This window comes from Rhipicephalus microplus, chromosome X (assembly GCF_043290135.1).
Source record: "Rhipicephalus microplus isolate Deutch F79 chromosome X, USDA_Rmic, whole genome shotgun sequence".
Taxonomy (NCBI): Eukaryota; Metazoa; Arthropoda; class Arachnida; order Ixodida; family Ixodidae; genus Rhipicephalus; species Rhipicephalus microplus.
In genome coordinates, this window is record NC_134710.1 from 212,717,512 (window position 1) to 212,731,429 (window position 13,918).

The 13,918-nt window shown below is 47.3% G+C and overlaps 1 non-coding gene and 1 pseudogene across 1 annotated transcript; one reads left to right on the top strand and one right to left on the bottom strand.

Moving 5' to 3' along the window:
• Nucleotides 1–2,644: 2,644 nt before the first annotated feature.
• On the top strand, nt 2,645–7,530 carry LOC119163046 (uncharacterized). Its single transcript, XR_012887176.1, has 3 exons — nt 2,645–3,112; nt 4,016–4,709; nt 5,854–7,530. It is a non-coding gene; the product is annotated as an uncharacterized LOC119163046 (transcript).
• Nucleotides 7,531–8,772: 1,242 nt separating this feature from the next.
• LOC142775952 (uncharacterized) lies at nt 8,773–11,804 on the bottom strand (annotated as a pseudogene).
• Between the last annotated feature and the right edge of the window lie 2,114 nt (nt 11,805–13,918).

The window sequence follows — 13,918 nt, forward strand, 5'->3', positions numbered from 1 at the left end:
CAAACACCGTTCCGTTTTTGGGTGCAGGTGAGTACAGCACCTCAACTTCACTGTAAAATGTCAAGAAATGTTTGGCTGCTAGTGCTTCCAGGCCCACAAACGTTGTTTCAATTACCATGTGTATGTGTGTTTATCGCTAAGTTGCTATTCATGTCCGGCGACGTAGAGCTAAACCCTGGCCCCCAAAAGACGACCCTAACAAAGAATTGCTACAGCTCGTTAAATCACTGCACGACAAATTTGATTCAAAACATGAAGAAGGGATGTCTCCCTTGAGTGAAGTCAAAGAGGCTCAGTATTCAATGGAGCAACAAATCGCCGATATCGACAATAAGCTCTCGGCAGTTGAACATAGCATTCGATCGTCAGAAGGGCAACAGGGAGAAAGTCTCGTGCCTCAAATGGCCGTACTGAACCAACGGCTCAATGAATTTCAAGACCGTTCACGTCGAGAAAATTTAATATTTCACGGCGTAGTATATGCCGCTGCTGAAACTTGGGCACAGTCAGAAGATAAAGTTTGCTCGATATTAAATTCAGCTTTAAGCCTGAACCTAGATAGCAGCGATGATCGCATTTCCCGGGCGCACAGGCTTGGCCGTTTTGTCCTTAATAAGTGCAGACCTGATTTTTTCCGGTTTTCATCCTGTAAACTAAGAGAAACGATTCTGTCTTCCAAAAACAAGTTAAAAACAAGTGGTGTCTCTGTAAGTGAAGACTTTTGTAATTGATATTGATATGTGGGGTTTAACGTCCCAAAACCACTATATGATTATGAGAGACGCCGTAGTGGAGGGCTCCGGAAATTTAGACCACCTGGGGTTCTTTAACGTGCACCCAAATCTGAGCACACGGGCCTACAACATTTCCGCCTCCATCGGAAATTCAGCCGCCGCAGCCGGGATACGAACCCGCGCCCTGCGGGTCAGCAGCCGAGTACCTTAGCCACTAGACCACCGCGGCGGGGGAAGACTTTTGTAAGGCAATCAGAACTGTCAGGACAAAACTGTACGATTTTGGCAAGAAAAGCGGTGAACTTTTCACTGTGAGGTACAACAACCTGTATATAAACAAAAAATGTTACATTTACTGCCCTGGCTGATACCGACAGTGTCTGTGAACTGCATTTGGGCAATGCCGCCAGTACTGCTGAACTGTCGTCTGCCGCTACAAACCGCCGTCCTGATGTGGTCTTTTTCCTAACAGATGTTAAGCATCAGCAACGCAGCCAGTCTTCTCAAGGCTTATCATTTTTTGTGTCAAATGTGCACAGTTTAATCAATAAACGCGACGCTCTCACACCTATTATTGATTCATGCGCTGCTGACGTGGTTGCATCGACTGAGACCTGGTTGACCGATAAAATTTATAGTGAAGAGCTGTTTCACTGCGACAAGAATTATGTTGTGTACCTTCGTGACCGTGATTTAAAACCGGGTGGTGGCGTTCTAATTGCCGCTGCTGATAATATAGTGTCTGCTAGGATTGCACTTACAACGCCCCTAGAGTTGGTTTCTGTGCGTGCTGTCATAGACCACCAAAACACATTGATCTGTGCTTGTTATCGGCCGCCAAATGCACCAACTACTTTCTGCGATGAGCTGCATGAAGTTCTTAATTTTCTCGTCTCAGAATTTCCTGACTCTCCGTTGCTTCTTCTGGGAGATTTTAACTTTCGTAGAATAAGTTGGGCTTCGCAATTTCCCTCCGTTTTTGGTTCGTCCGCTGAAAGTCAATCTTTTATTAACTTGTGCCTAAATTTCAATCTTGCGCAACTTGTATCTGGGCCTACTAGAACTGGCACTACTTCATCGAACACACTTGACCTGGTCCTTGTCAGTAATCCTAATTTAGTGCATTCATTAACTTGTTTACCTGGAATGAGCGATCATTGTTTTTTACATTTCTTTTTGTAAAGGGCCGTGTTACATGTCAGAAAAGCAATCCAAAATTTATCAGAGATTATGCGAGAGGCGATTACACAACAATCAGTAATGAGCTTGCATTATTCATTGACGAGTTCATGCCAGAATTTTTTAGCCGTACTGTAGAAGATAATTGGACACTATTTAGGAACAAAGCCACGTCACTTGTCACTAAATATATTCCACTGCGCAGGCTTTCCGGAAAGAAACGCTCCCCTTGGTTTTAAACGACACATAAAAGATTATCAAACAAGAAAAAACGCACTTTTCGTCTTGCGAAACGCTGTCAAACATCTACTCGTTGGAATGATTACGCAAACAGACTGCATGCATATTGCATCGCGTTAAGAGAAGCAAAGGTCGTCTTCTTTAATACATATCTACCTTCCCTTTTTTCTACTAATCCATCGAAATTTTGGAGCACTATTCAAATAAAAAGAAAAATAACATATCTCTTACAGATACTGGTGGTTGCACCATGAGCAATGAAGAATGTTGCATGGTTCTAAATGACGCCTTTGCAAAGTCATTTTCTGACTGCTGTACTGACACAGTCCCGTACATGCGCAAAAAAGATTTTTTTCCCCATGGATCCACTTGTTGTCGATTTTGCGGGGATGTTAAAGTTAATTCATAGTTTAAAACTATCCTCTTCCTGTGGAGCGGACGAAATTAATTCGAAATTTCTGATAAATACTGCTGTGTACTCCTTTGTATTTTTTATGTACCTTTTCACCCAGTCTATTGAGTGCTCGACTTTGCCCGCAGATTGGAAGGTGAGGAAGGTGCTACCGCTGTTGAAATCAGGTAACCCGCATTCTCTTCTCAATAGACCATATGCGAAATTGCTTTGTGCTCTGGCAACACTGTTCACTTCGACCCCGCCGTCATTTTAATGTGGGCGAGCGGTCGACGGAATCGCGTTCGCTAGTACGGCCGTACGACTTCTGAACACCCGCTTCACTGCGCTGAGCTACTGCGATGGCCACAGCAAGACGTTTCCCAGTGCCCGAACATGTGATGTGGACAAACCGTTTAGAAAACTTGCCGTATATATCGAACGACACTGTAGCGGACCTAATAAACCAGGCGCCGACGTCATCCAAGCAGCAAACAAAATCTTATGCCTTCGCCGTGGAAGCGTACACCTTGCCGTCGTCGGTTGTGACCAACGCCTGTGACACAAGGTAGGTAAGCGACGTTTTGTGTAACCTTCTGAAAGCATGCAGTGCTTTTCTTTTTGGAGCAACGTACAAATAGTGCCGCCGATGTTAACGTCGTGCGGGCGTTCTCGGCGAGGTCGGTCATGTCACTGCGTGTTTCTTTCACTACGCGTGCTCACGTGCTTGGATAACTTGTCATTATGGCTTGGCAAGAGGAGGCTATGGTTTGGCATTTATTTTTAGCACGTCCGATCAGCAGGCGTGGTCGCGCAGGAACTTCGCAGCTGTTCCGGTGGTGCAGTGTGCATGCCTTGAAGGACATCGCTCGTACTATGAAAACAGTTTTTTGCGCAAACAAATTTCGCGTCCGCACGTATGCATTACTGGTCTAATATAATGTGCTGCCTTTACGAGTGCGCATGCTGCTTTATATAAAACACGACGTACGCTAGTTTGTTCACTAAACAATTAGACTAAACAGGTCTACAAGGACAGCTAGAAAGAACGGAACTGATCCACCGCAAGTGTCAACGTAAGTTAACAGTGGGACTCCTTAAAAACCTGATTCATTCGGTGCATGTTGGTTTGGAGATTTTTCAGCAGCATTGGCATGTGGTTTTCCAACTCGTCAATAAAAAGCAGCGTTTTTTTATGTTCCACTAGAGGTTGTTCACATCGAAGCACTTCATGCAGGTTTTGTATTATTGCACTGTAACGTCAGCTGCGCAGGGGTTTCCCCGAATGACATAGTCATTACTTTGTGGAGAGTAGGTTGCATAACCTTGTTGCTTTGCATAAAGCTGTCATGGCAAGTGCCACGACAGCTTTATTCGTACTTGTGATATGGCACTCGGTAAAAAGATGACAAACTTGACTGTGTGCAGCTTACAAAGTTCTTTTTTTTTGTTGTTGTTGTTGCTCTTACAGTTTCGGGATTGTCTATGCACGTGCCACGTGCTACCGAAGCCAGAAGAAGAGTGGGCGGCCGTACAAAGTCAGCTTGGCTTTGAAAAGCGACAGTGGAGCAGTGGCAGATTCTACTTGTGAGTGCCCCGCTGGGGCTGGTGGTGCCTGCAGCCACATTCTTGCGGCTCTGCGCCTCCTTGTTCTGCTGAAGCAGAAGGGCTTCAAAGAGGCACCACCACAGCTTTCATGCACCGAGTTGCCGCAGCAATGGAGGCGCCCCCGACGACAAGGCATCAGGCCTATGGCCGTGCAGAACGTGGACTGGCGGAGTCCACGTGAGGGTGGCATGGGCATGCCAATGCCCGTGCGACTTTTTGATGCGCGGGCTGAGGAGCAAAAGGAGCAGCAACACCTTGAAGCGATCTATAGCCTGGGAGAGGACCTCCAGAGCCTCGGGACCTTCAACTTTGCTGCCATTCTCCTTGCTGCTGGGGGGCCGTCAGTGGACACAAAGCTTGGGCCTGCGCCTGCGGGGTCTGCACTGTCGTACCAGCAGGCAAAACTCCCTGCAGGCTTCACTACGTGGATGTCACCGAGCATTTCGCAAGGGGCAGCCACCGTGACACCAGTGCCAGCTTTGACTCTGTTTAGTGACGGAGCCTCACAGCCACCCTTGCCCGGCAGATTCACGGCTGAAGAATGGAGGGTGTTGACTGTAAGTGCAGTATAGAAAAGATACTTCTCTCTGCACTGGTGGAGTGTGTACCATTCATGCTTTTAACTGATTAGGTGGACCTAGATGTAGAGCACATGCAGCCTAGAAATATTCTTATGCAGTCCTCTGTAAAAAGAGAAAGCGAGAAAATTATGAATGCCCTATTTGCTTCCACCAAATGTTACAAATGCCAAGACAATGGCCCCGGTGATGATAGTGGTTAAGCAATTTTAAACTACAGGCAAACCCAGCACTAATGCTGTGCTTTATTTTATCAGCGCAGATCATTGCTTTATGTTCTACGCTTTGAAGGATGTTAAGCTGTGTGGCTATTAAACAGTCTCACTCATATGTGCTTCTACAGGCTAACATTTGCTATTTGCTAGCTTTACCACCCAATATCCGTATTTTGATTAATTTCAATGCATCAGTGTAATGTAAACCAAGACTTACACTTAATCGAACTTGGGGCCACTGTCGATTGCATGTCCTCTGATTTTGTCAAACCTGCATTATAACAATAGAGCTTTAGAATAGGGATGACCGGGCGCTAACGCTGCGGCGGCAGGTGGTGGAGGCCGACTCAGGTGCGCATTCATTCTGTGGTGCAAACACCGATGCCTCGGTTGGGGTGTGTGCCACTCTCAAGCCCAAATCTCTAGCTACTTTTGCGAGGACGACAAACACCCCGTTTTTTTTTATGTGCGCGGTCACCATCCACTGCATATGCCATTTTAAACATGAGGGGACACACGTGTGGACTTCTTTTTATTGTATTGCGCTTTGAAAACATTTGCAGCCTCATGAGCTTCTATATCCAAATGCAAAAAATATATGGAACCCTAGCTATCCAAGCTTTGCTTAAAAAACCGGCAACTGTGCTCCTCTCTTGCCTGTTCTTATTAAAAAGCACAATTTCATTGCTGCTGCTGTTCTGCCATTCATGCCATTGACTCTCCTAAAAGTGGCTCCTAAATCTGTCTTTTGATGACTGGCTATTAATCTTAGTGCAGCACGGTACCGAAAACAAACATTGGCATACCAGCTAGGCTGCAGGAAAGCTGATTGGGTACAGTGTATGCAAGCTCTGAGCCGTTAAAAGTTTCTAGCGCTTTCTCATTATATTTACTTCCACATTGTGCAGGAGATCCAGCTGTCACAAGAAGAAGCTCGGGACCTCGAGCTGAACTCAAGGCAGCAGCGGCTCAGTGAACGCTGGCGACAGGCACGGGCCAATCGACTGACAGCGTCAACTTTCGGCCACGTCGTCAGGTGGCAGGCATGGACGGAGAAGGGCCTCCGTAACCTCATTAAGCCGAAGGACCTCACGCACGTCCGTCCGGTGCAATATGGCATAAGGAATGAGAACATGGCCAAAGATAGGTATATAGCTGTCATGAACAGCTACGGGCACTATGTGTCAGTGCAGCATTGGGGCCTTGTGGTAGACCCTGTGTGCCCTTGGTTGGGTGCAACACCAGACGGACTCGTGTACGACCCGGAAGAACTTTCATATGGTGTGTTGGAGGTCAAGTGCCCCCATTCTCTGAAAGACTCTGAGCCAGAGGAAGCGAAGAAAAAAAGTTTTCCTTAGTGTTCGGGGAAAATGGTGAACCGCAGCTGGACAGAGACCATGAGTATTATGCTCAGGTGCTTGGGCAGATGGCCCTCACTGGCTGCTTGTGGGGCGATTTTGTCGTGTGTTCGGAAAAGTGGATTGGCATTGAGCGCATTTGGTTCGACAGGAACGAGTGGGAGGATATGCGCAAAAAGCTTGATGCCTTCTTCTTTGAGCAAATGCTGCCCCATCTTGCCAGGCGGTAATCAGTGAAGCTTCCAGATTTCAGCTGATTAGTGCACCAAGGCTACACCTAACCTATGAGGCGTGCACAATACCTGCACACCCTAGCCAAGAGGTAACTCGGTGCTACCTTCGTGCCAGAGGATTTTTCAATACTAAAAAAATAACGCTCCGAGCTTTACTTGCCATTTGTGCATCTGGGCAATACTGTGCCCTGTAATGGATGGTTGCAAATTGTCTTGGCTGCCTGGGCATCTTAACGTGCACCAAAATCTCAACGCAGAGAAGGCAACACAACATAATACCTTGAGACAAAAAAATTTCCTTTTGCGGACATGTGGAAATAAAAACATTGGCTGCTTTATTGTGAACCAAACATACACAGGCTGATTTCGTGCAAGAATTTTTTCAGATTCACTTTTTTCACTAGACTTCACATTGCCACAGCACAAGTTGTGGAGACCACAATAAGGAAATGAAAAATCTCATGCATCATATTTTGGGTAAAGATAAAAGATTGCATGCCATACCTATTATTATTATACTCCCATCCAAGGTTTTTTAAGCAGTGTTTAATGAATCTTAGTACATACTTGCAGCATCCAGTTGCTTGTATTCATACAGAACTTAGTGAGCCCTTAAAAGTTTTGGATACGTCTAAGAGAATATAGATATTGTACGTGAGCTCACACTCGCTCGATTTAATCTTGAATAATTTAAAATCTCGCCGATGAAAGTTCAGAAAAACACCATTTTTCAGGCATAGTGATGCTTTGTAACGCATCAGTTTGAGTGATATTGCAGGAAGAGACGCAAACACAACGTAGCAGTTTTCTTAACCACATGCTACAGAGTCACAAGGGACATGTACTTTTGTGTTCCTGCACTTTTTTTTTTGAAATAGAGAAATACTCCGCACGCAGCGAGTGCGCCTTTCTAGCCATTCAAGGTGGACAGCTCCACATGTTTTAACATGTGATACACAGCGATACACAGAAGTGCTACGGCCTCAAAAAAAGCAAAAAAAGGCAACGAAACATGCCTAAAGGGGGGGGGGGGGAGGAAAGCTATGATTGTGGGCCACATTGCAATGCTGCGAATTAAATTCTTATCTCATCCAAATAAGTTATAATGTACATGCTAGCACCACTCAATCCCTTTGTGAGCATTTTTTTGGACTAGATTACTTAAAATTTAGTCTGTGGTAACCAAAAGCATGTCATGACTGGACACAACCACATCTTCTGCCATTGAGCTGCACATGGACAAAACAAAACCAGTTTATAGTCAATCTTTGCGAGATTTGTTACAATGAGAGTCAACTTGAGGTAGGTTAACAAACACAACACAGTATATGAACAATAAGGAAGGATTACAAATGAGCGAAGAAATAATAATAGAGCTTGACAAAGTACTGCTGTGAATCCAGGTTCGGGAGCCTTTTGGTAGCGTGAATGGTGTCCGGAGATGACCAGGAAAAAAAATTGCACAAGTATTTACATGGTGAGTACAAGTTTGGTGGTTACGTCTTTGAACGAATCACACAGTGAGCAGCAACTTAACAGCGCACAACATTGCCTTCTTGCTCAAGGCTTTTTGTTCGCGCACGTGGCGCCCCTGAGTGCTCAAGTCACACAGCTGCAGATTACCAGTTTCACGGTCCGTGCTGTCATCTCCCTTTTGATCCTGCAGTCATCCTCCATTTGTGGGCTCGTTTCCTGGCCGGAGCAGCCGCTTTTCGGACTGAGGCGGAAAGTGAAATTGCCTGCGTGTTTGAGATTTCAGTGCACGTTAAAGACCCCCAGGTGATCAGAATTACTCCGGAGCCCTCCACTACGGCGTGCTTCATCGCCTGTGTAGCGTCGGCACGTTACACCTCACAACCAGTCAATCATCAGTCGTCGGTGCATTAAAACGTGCCAAGTGCTGTGTGTTCTTTTAGATGCGGAGCGTAACTGCGAATGCATCTTAGGCTTGGGCTCTGTCCCTCCATAGTCCGTCGTCCGCACGCCACCTGCGCATGTGCCCAGGAAGACGCCGGCAACACTGTCGCTCCAGGAGCCATCTCATGGTCGGGGCTCGTGCCGGCCCAGGAGGACACCAGCAACACTGTCGCTTCAGAGCTTTTAAAGGGGAAGCGGGCTCGTCTCGTGAAAGCAAGTGCATGCGCTGAAAAAAAAAAACCACTTGCACTTCATTGGTGCATTGCAAAAATATATACTTTGTGATAAGTCGCAAAGTGCTGTTCAGATGGAGCCCCGTTACGCTCCGCGTCCTTCGCAGGAATCCCCTCGTGGGAAAGGGCGTAATTTTTTAGCTTGCCACATCTAAGGCTCTTGTTGCGGTTTGCCACTTGACTGTTGCATGAGAGAAGACTGGAAGTTGCTCAGGATTGCCGTCACAGTCCAAATTTGGTTAATCAGTGGAGCCAAGGTTAACGGTATGGGTCTATCAAAAATGTGGAATGCCTTTATCCGCTGTATCCGCCGCTCCACGTGTATCCGCAAAGCAGCAATCTCCTTTGTAGATTTCACTTCCTCAGGTGAGAATGTGCCACCCTTCAGGAACGGCGGCAGGTTCAATTTCACTCCTTTCTTTTCCAAGAGATCTTCGATGCGAAAGCCCTTATCTGCCATAACAGCATCTTCGTCGTCAAACTTCAAGTCTAAAAGCCACTCCTAATCACACACTCTCTGTCTGAGCTGGATCCTGTGAAAAGCTCTGACACAAAGGCGACAAGGCCATTAGGCAGGACGCCGATGAGTCCCTTGAATGTGTTGCTCGACTTGTACGGGGAGTACGTTGTAGACTGTAGGGACAAGGATGATGGCACCTCGCACTGTATTTCCGTGGCGTCCAGGATTACTCGAGTCGATGAATACTTTTCCTTAAACTCGGGTGGCATTGTAGCATCTACAATTCTTCTAGGAGCCCACAGAGGTAACAGGCCTAGTTTGGCATACAGGAAGTTAATCCACGATGTGCATATTCGGGACACAGTTGACTGGGCAATGCAGAACCTGTGAGCCAAATCATCTTCAAACAGGCCGAGGTGCAGTCGGACTAGCACCAAAAACAGCTCATTTTCCGTGCTTAGTTTTCTCTTCCGCCCTCGCGATGATCTGGGTTCACTGCTTTCTGTACGTTCTGAACGTAGAACGTTGCACCCATCATCACCGGGGTTCAAGTAGACCAGAAGTTTCTTGAAATGGTTGTAGCTTGGCAGCCCAGTGTAAAATAGCATGTCTTCGTCGCAGTCCTTGAACCGTTCCACTGTGAAGGGAGCCGTTCGTTCTCTTTCAGCAGCAAGTTGGCAACTCAAGGACGCCTTTTCAAAGCCCAGTTGCCCGATGATTCCTTTTGCAGCAACAAGCTGCTCCTTGATTTGGCAAAGCTCATCTCGGAGCCGCGCGATTTCGTTGTTCTTCTGTTTTATCGTTTCGGCCAAACGTGCATTTTCACCTTCAAGTGAGCTGTTGAGCCTAGTGGGTTCCTCTAGACCTACCGGTGCTGCCTTCACTTCATCTGGGCTATGCATAAGCTCATCGCCTAGCACTCCTGGGCCTAGAACCGGGTTTTGGCTTCTTACTTGTGGTGAAGCACGTGGCTTTGGGGGCTTCCGTTCTTTCTTTTCCTTGGAAAAAGCAAAAACTGACGGAACTGCCGAGTCCCGAAGGAGGCTGCGGCCACTCGCAACGCTAGGTATAAAGTCCGATGACCTAAAATGCTTCGAGCAGACCTTCGTTGACTTGCCGACTTGAAATTCCGGGCCTTCATCCCTCTTGATCGCAACAATCCACTTCTTGTATATCATTGCATCTTTCGGAAAGCGGTGGAAGGATACCTACAAGATATAAGCAAACAAACATTCAGTGCGACGTCATGAGCTAGGTTTCTCTTAGCTGTTTGATTGTTGTTTACAAACACAGGCACTATCACAAATTCATCTCACAAACAATAGAGGTCAAACTAATACGTGCATTGCAGGACTAATGATGCACTTGTAATGTGACCCACCCCCCTCAGTTTTTTCTGCGCACACTCCCCTTTTCTAGCAGCCTTTCCTAGATATGGCCCTTCACAGCAAGCCTTAAGAGGCATTAGTCACTTGTGGACACTGGGGGGAATTTAAATCAGTTATTTTTTATCTCCAGGTAGCTTCAAAGGTTTCTATGATCTGCGAGTCTAAGGCAGCCAAAAGGCAGAATCCCGTACAACTAAGTTATGGCTGCCTCCACAGCTGTATGTTTGATAATGCAACATGAAACATTTTTCAGGTGAGGTGAGTTGCAACACAACCAAACAGTTGCAACACAACTGAGCCGAAGAGACTAAAATGCAGAGAATGAATGCCGTCTCACGAATAAATGGAACTGCCGCGCTCTGAACTCATGCAGAACGTCATTCAGTCAAGCCCTGGCGATACTCATGGTGCCAGTTTTCCAAACCTACGGCAGCGCGCCCCGCTATCTTTTCGATTTTATTTCGTTGGTAAAGGAATATCGGTGAGAGAGGACCGAATGGAAAAGTTGCATCCGCGCACGTTGGGGGAACTGAAGTTAAGCGCCTGAGCAGATACTTTTCTGTTTGAAAGTGGGCATAGCCCTCATCTTCCGAATGACAGTTTTATTGCTGCGCGGTGACCGTACTTGGGGACACAACGGAGCCTAAACGCGGACAAGCAACCGAGTTGCCTTTCTAGGATGCGTGTACGGCATGTTACTCGGAGTAGCGGAAGCTCTACACGTCTCTGTGCGCAATCACCTTCAAAAATAACATTTATACGTCGTCTACCTACATGGTGTAATCTCATCACAAAACAGCCCGTCCTAACAATTCGGTTCTATCACACTAGTTACCCCAACAGCAGCGGCGCACTCTCCACTCGACTGCAGAGAATCACCGGGGCTCTTCGATTTACCATCTCGGACTCGCCGCGGGTAGTCCGAGGATTCCCCGAAGCCATAGGGAAATTCGAATGCCGGACAGCTTCTCGGCGAGTCCGAGACGGTAAATCGAAGAGCACCACTGTCGTGGAGAGGGCCGACGTAGTGAAAACACCTAGCCGCAAAGCTGACAAACCTATAAAAACACGGCCTGTCTGAGTAACACAGAAAAATGGTTAGTCCTGCATTGCTCTCGTGCAGCCCGTGCACCGCGGAGATTCATGCAACCTAGAATGTGCCCATAAAGCTTCTGCACGCCATACCCCGTTTTTCGTTTAAATGATCGTTGCAAAAACGTAATTCATGCCACATACCTTGCTCCCATCGCTGTCTGTGACTCCGCGCTGCTTGCACAGCGGTACACAGCAGTGTACTGGCATTTCGCCAGCAAAAAAAAAAATCTGACTGCGACAGTCGAAGCGTCGAAGCGCGTACGTTCCGTGGTACGCTCGCATGCGGGTCGCCCGTGTGTAGTGGTCGAGCCTCGCCAGCATCAAAATGGCGGATAGGGTACCTGCTGCGTTCACTAGATGGCGGTGTTAATTTCGCAATTTCGCATATGGTTAAAAAGACTGTAAAGTGTTCAGGATGTGGAGTGGGTTTGAAAGTGGACCCAAGCGTAGAAGCGAATGGAGAAGAGGCTGACGCGAAGAGTAGGCAATGTGAGGTCGAGGAAAAAATGGAGAAAATGATGGTTGCCCAGAGTGAACTGCTGATGAGAATCGCCAAACTCGAGACTGCGTTGGCGACAGAGCAAGAAAAAACGAGGGCAATGGGAGAAAGACTGAAGTCCGCCGAGGAAGGGCTAGCGAAGCTGAACAAAGAAGCGACCTACCGAGAGAACAGTAGGGAACCGGCAACCAGAACGGTGGAGAAGGAAAAGCAAGCAAGCTTGGAAAAAACAGGTTTAGCCGGTTCAACTGTCGCAAGGCCCAGCTTCAGCGAGGTAGTGGTGGGGCAGGAAGGGAACAAAAGAGCCGGCGTCACAGGTGCAAGTAGCCCCCAGGTGCAGAACACTCCAGCGGAAAAGTCACAGCATGTGATAATCGCCGGGGACTCAAATTTAAATCGATGCACAGAAGCCATCAAAGAGAGGGTAAGAGGTGACAAGAGGGTTGCAGTAGGGGCGTTCCCAGGATGCAAGCTGGAAGCAGTCATGAAGCAAGCGAGCGCAAAGCTCAAAACGACAGCTGATAGACGCAACCTCGTGATAATTTCAAGCGGTTTAAACGATGTCCTAAATGAAGATGCAGCAGGACTAGCAGCCACACTGGCGAAAGGCGTCGATCACATGCGCGCCACTTCTCCTAAGGTGCAGGTAGTGATATGCACGATACCGGAGGTACCGGTGCGTGATAGCAACCTGCAAAGAGCGGTGGTCAACGCAAACCAAGAGATATGGCGGATGAGTCGGGAGAAAGGCTTTGAGGTGGTGGAAATAAACAGAGAGGTGCATAGGTGGGGGGGTTTTCAACGAGACAGAATTCACTTCGATGGGCGGCTAGGTCATGAGGTGGGTTGGCGACTTTCAGGACGCGCAGTAGCTTTTTTGGGGGGCAAGCGAGCCCTTCGGGGTGCAGGATAGCTAGTAACGAGGAAAACAACCAGGGAGACTCTTCGACAGGTGGTATGGACAGATACGATTCCAAAGTGGCACCAATATCAAAGATACGTAGAGTCCGGGGCATAAATAGACGTAGCCACGAGCGCCGAGCCAATTCAGACATAGGGTATATTAACATGCAGGGTGGTAGGAACAGGCTGAAGTGGGAAGAGATAGAAGAGCAGCTAAGGGAAGAGAGGCCGATGGTATACGGTTTTGTAGAAACACATCTCAGGGACATGGAACAACCTCCGAACAATCCGGACTACGCGTGGGAGTATTGTAATAGAACAGAAGGCAGCAGAAAGGGGGGTGGTATTGGGGCATTCATTCATAAAAGTACAGACTGGCAAAGGGTCAAGCAGGAGTGCAAGGAACATTTATGGCTAAAAGGGAAAGTGGCAGGTCAAATGACACTCCTTGGTTTCGTGTACTTGTGGACGGGAGCAAAGGCCAGAGAGGAAAACCAGGCAATGGTGGAGTGTATATCAAAGGACATTCAGGAGTTAGGAAGAGAGTGCGAGATAATTATACTAGGAGACCTGAATGCGCACATAGAAGATATAGATGGGTATACCGACCCGACAGGCAAAATGATCATGGATATGTGTGAAAGGCTTGATTTGATCATTTGCAACAGTACCGAGAAGTGTGAAGGGCAAATAACATGGGAGGTAGGAAGGCTTAAGTCGACGATAGATTATGCACTGATGTCACATAGGATGTATGATAAGCTCAGGGAAATGCACATAGATGAGGGTGGCTCCAGAAGTCTGGGTAGCGATCACAAACGTATCAAGCTAAGTTTTGGAAGAGCAGTGAAAGTGGGAAGGAGACAAGATGAGCAACTACAGGAAAA